Raw genomic sequence first — 5382 nt, 5'->3', positions numbered from 1 at the left:
ACATGGCTTGAAAACTGCCAAATGTATAGAAAATGAGCGTCCCCATACAGTCCCCCAACAAAACAAGCTGATGTTTTCTCTGTACTAATACGGATGCAGTTTATTCCACACTTCCATCCTCAACACACACACACATCCCTCAAAATCAATCTCATTTACAAATACAAACACCAAAAAAAGCCTTAATAAAATACTAGCAAAAATAACCCAACAATATGTCAAAAGAATGCTGCTTTCCAAAAAGTGGACTTTATTCCATTAACAAAATCAATGTGTCAATATTAAGAAAACTATTGATCGGATTCCCCTTTCTTTTTCAAAGGTATAAAAAAATAAAGGCTTCTTGATAAAGACTGAAAAAATTTGGTAACATTTAATATAAATTCTTGGTTAAAATTCTTATTAAGTTGAGAATCAGAAATATGTACTTACTGAAAAAAATTATTGTTAAATAATTATAAGCACTAGCATTCTTATTAAATTGAGGAAAAAAATGGAATGATGTCTACTATCACAGCTATTATTTGGCATGTTCTAGAAGTTTTAGAAAATTAATAAAATTTTAAGAATTAAGAACTGTAAATACGGAAAAGGAAGAAAAGGCACATTATCCCTCTTTTTTTCTGTTCTTGCTATGCTGTGATTATCTATGTGAAAAGCCAAGATAATCAACTAGAGAAATATTGAAAATAATGAGGCAATTCAGTAAAAGAAACAAGTATAAAACTTGAGAAAAATCAATGTTTCCACCATGCCCACACTAACTAGCAATAAAACACCATAGAATAAAAGAAATTCACAAAAGCCGTAAAGCATGTAAATGCCTAGAAACAGAGTTAACGTAAAAGTATAGGACCTACATACTGAAAACAAAAAATGTTACTAAAGTGTAAACGAAGAGTGGAATCATTAGAGTTTGTCCAGACTGTGTGCCTGCCCGGGAAGTTAACAATGTTCCCCCCAATTTATACATTTAAAAGAACTCTTTCAAAATAAATACTGAATTTTTGCTTTCAAAATAAAAGGGTCTTCTTGTAGAATATCTCATGGCAGCTTATAGAATAGATAACTTCTTCTGGCCAAGAACTACTAGAAAATCTGGATTCTATTTTTTTCATCTGTTTGACAGCATCAAGAGATACCAAGACCTCCAGCACTCAGGCAGCAGATGTGAGACGAAAACCCCAATGTCCTTTCCTAAATTTCTGCTTAAAAAATTTGCCAGTTAATAAGCAACAGACCAAGAGATTGAAAAGCTGTCCTGAAAGCAGTTGCAAAGGGCAGGAAGGCTAACAGCATTCTTAGCACCTCGAAAAGTTGGGGAGACAAAATTGAAGTTCAGAGTCGCTAAGACATAAAGGGTTCAAGGTCCTGGAGAGAAGATAATTGCAAAGAAACCAGCCTGACACCTCCCTGCGTTCGCCATTTCATAAACGGTACCCTCCTGAGTGCAAAGCACAAAGCAGCTGCTAGGAGGGCAGATTCGAACCAAAACTCCATTGCTACAAATTCCTAAGATTGCAGTATTTCTCAGAAGAGCTCAAGGACGGAAAATAAATGTCATCCAAACAGTCCTCTGGGAAAACCCAAGATTCTGTGAGTGAAGAGCTATGTTAACTGTTCATCTCTAATATCCTGTTTAGCTTTATATCGCTCAGAAGGAATAAGAATCTCATCCCTTTAAAATATACATCCGAAAGCACAAAAAATAAGAGGTGATTACTTTCCAAACAGAAAGAACAGACCTAATGAGAAAACTAAGAAGGGCTAGAGCAAACAGCTGTCCCTTTCTTTTCTCTTTTAGGAGCTTTATTGAGATATAATTCTCCTACTATACAATTGACCCATTTAAAATATACAATTCATTGGTTTTTAGTATATTCGCATCTGTGAAAAGAGGTGCAACCATCACCACAGTCAATGTTAGAGCACTTCACCACCCAAAAGGAAACATCATACTTTTTAGCTATTACAGCCCTACATCCTCATCCGCCCTTTCCCAGCTCTAAACAAATCTGTCTCTATGCATTTCCCAGTTCTGGATTTTCATAGAAACTCAATCGTGTAATATGCAGTCTTTTATGACTGGATTCTTTCACTTAGCTTAAGATTTCCTAGGTTCATCCATGTTGTAGCATGTAGCAGAACCTCATTACTTTTTAGGGAGAAGGCATGTGGATAGACTACATTTTGTTAATTCATTCATCAGCTGATGAACTTTGGGGTTGTTTCCATCTTTTGACTGTTATAAGTAATGCTGCCATAAGCCTCCACATACAAGTTCCTGCTCAGACATATTTGTTCATGCCTCTTGCATAAATACCTAGAGAGGAATTGCTGGGTCATAGAGTCATAGGGTTACTATGCTTAACCCTTTGAGGAACTGACAATGTTCTCCAAAGCTGTTGCACCATTTCCATTCCCACCAGCAGTGTATCTGGGCTCCAATTTCTCCACCTCCTCATCAACATGTGTTATTATCAGACTTTTTGATTTGAGCTTACCTAGTGGGTATGAACTAGTATCTCACTGTGGTTTGTGTTTGCATGTCCCTGATGACCAAAGATGTTGAACATTTTTTCAGTTGCTTACTGGCCATTTGCATATATACCTTGGACAAAAATCTATTCACATCCTTTGCCCACATCTTAATTGGATTATTTGTCTTTTTAATATTGAGTGTTACGAGTTCTTTATGTATATTCTGAACACAAGTCCTTTTCCAGATATATGATCTGCAAGTATTTTCACACTTAGAATAAACTACGGCAGACGGGTTCCCAGATCAGAAAGACTGGCCCGGGGATGGGAGGTCCATCACAACCACGTGCAGAGGAGCCGGTAGCAGGTACCTGTTTCTACTCAAGATTTTTTAGTTTAACATGCCTCTGTTTGGGGACGCCCCCAAGAGTTATGTGTAGAAAAAGAGCACCCTGTCAGAGTTGGTCCAATTTTTCTGGAGACAAAGTTGGCCATACTTATTATCCTTCTTAAAAATATGCATGCCCTTTGTCTTGGTAATATCCTTACCGGGAATTTAGCACTTGGATGTACTCTTAACATGCACCAATATTCATGTGTAAGAATGTTCACTGAAACATTCTGGGTCGTAATGAAAACCAGGACACAATCAAAGTGTTTATCATTGAGGGACTGGCAAATAAATGTGTGGCTACACAGTGAAATACTATGCAGATTCGGACAGATTGAAACAGAGCTCTCTAAAAGTGGAATAAGGGATATGTTCCTATAGAAACATCTCCAATCTATATCCTTAAGCGAAAAGAACAGCATGGTGTAGAATAATGTACTTTTCTCCATTTTGCGTAAACTTTACAAAAACTTGAATGGATACATCTGTGTGGGCATTGCATTTTTTCCTGGAAGAAATCATAAACTATGTCTTCTGGATACCTTTGGCGAGAGACTATGGGAAAGAGGCTTTCGCGTGTCATGATCCTGGAGGTATATTACTTTTTTAATGCCAAAAGTGTTACCTAAATGGTGAGATTTGGGTCATTTCTGTTCTTCTTTGTTCTTAATTATTAATTTTTAGTTAAATGTTATAAAAGAAACCTTATGAAATAAACACGTGTATTTTCAAAGTTCAAGCACGTAAAGTGAAATTCCCAGTTTTTTCAATCACCTTGTGGCCATCTGCGCCACTTTACCCAATCTACCCGAGTCACAACAGAGAAAGCGGGTCTCTGCTGGGAACCTTGGAAGGGAGAAGCCCTTCCATCACGGATGTCCAAAGACGCCGGAGCATGAGGTGCCTGAAGGCGGACTCATTCTAGGTCCTCGCACCTCAGAGTGCGATCGGGGCCCGCAGCACCAGCATGCCTCAAGCTCTAAGTTGGAAACGCAGACCCTTAGCCCCTACCCAGACCTACTGCACCAGAATCTGCATTTCACAAGACTCCCAGTCAATTCATTAGCGAGTTTAAACTCTGAGAAGCAATGGACAAGCTCAGAGGTTGTCACCCTCAGCTAAACGCTGTAATCAGTGGCAGGGTTCTTGAAACCTATCAAGGCAGGATGGGTCCCACCATAGACACAAGGAATCTGCATCTCTGGGGGAGCCCTGCACGGGAGATTCTAACGTACAGGTGGTGAGATTCCCCGGAACAGCCAAGATCTCCTTGTAATACATCTCTATCATGACATTTGGGATAAACACTCATTTACAGAGTGCCTTCTACCTGCCAGTCCCTATGCTAAACATTTACACATACAGATCACCACGAAGGTCCGGCCTCAGTTCACCATCACGCAGACGGTCCATCGCATCACACCTGTCCCCCAAAGGTTAGGGACCCGCGCTGCTCACCCCAACATCCCATATATTAAGTGAGCGTGTGCCATGCTCTGGACCCCACGCGGGTCATCAGAGACCAGAACACGAGAAAGAGCGTTCGGCTAAATAACACTCAGGCTCCTCCGGCCCACTTTCAGGGTCTGTTTCAGCTGCAACGCCCAGGCTCTCCAGTTAGCACACGTTTGCACAGGCTTCTGGAAGGCATAAGATGCCCCCGGAGTCTGGACCAAGGTGATGATTTTGGTCCCTTAGCACCAAACTGCAACCCAGATCACCTGCCCAGCAGCGGCTCCGTGACCCTCTTCCCTCTGCTCCGACACGCACCCCGCACCCTCACCCACAAAAACCCACAAGAGCTCAGTGAGTTACTCTGATGTTTATTTTAATGCATCTTAGTCCACACAGTTGGTATAAAATCAGAAAAAGCTAAGCAAAAAATAAAAAAAATAAAAAAAAAAAAAAAGGTCTGGAGTCTTAGCATCAGAAGGGCCCCGTATATACATCTACAGTTGGTGGCCAGTACGAGTCATTGCCAGACAGTCCTTGGAGTCAGAGGACAGTCTAGACCCTGCTGCATCCCGGGAACCCACGGTCCCAGGGGGTCTAGAAGCTTGTCCTGATGTTCCGACCATAAGGAAAACGTGGGAGTGATAAAGGCGGTGGTTCGTTATTTATTATAGCAATAACAGCAGCCTAGCTAGGTACAAACGTGGTTATAAACCATTTATCTTACACAGAATTATTCAGGTCTCCATTCGACTTCATGCTGTAAAATTGTTAATTGAATTTCCAGTGAGGCGTTTAGATGATTAGTGATCATAAGGAATGGTAAATACATAGCACCACTTCGTAGGTTTGTTGTCACCAATTTCTCACCTAGATGCGTGACCGGGACACCCCCCTTCAAGGGCAAGTATTCCAAAGCCACAAGCCGTGATTCTCCAAGGGCTCCAGTTTGGGGGTTCTGTCCGAGTGCAGGTAAGGCTGCACACAGAGGCGTGGGCAGTGCACGTCTGCGTGCGACACACCGGGTCACCCACGGTAAAAGGGCTTTGGGCCATTTG

This window comes from Physeter macrocephalus, chromosome 14 (genome assembly GCF_002837175.3).
Source record: "Physeter macrocephalus isolate SW-GA chromosome 14, ASM283717v5, whole genome shotgun sequence".
NCBI lineage: Eukaryota > Metazoa > Chordata > Mammalia > Artiodactyla > Physeteridae > Physeter > Physeter macrocephalus.
The sequence above is the reverse complement of the archived record's forward strand: the minus strand, read 5'-3'. Positions refer to the sequence as shown.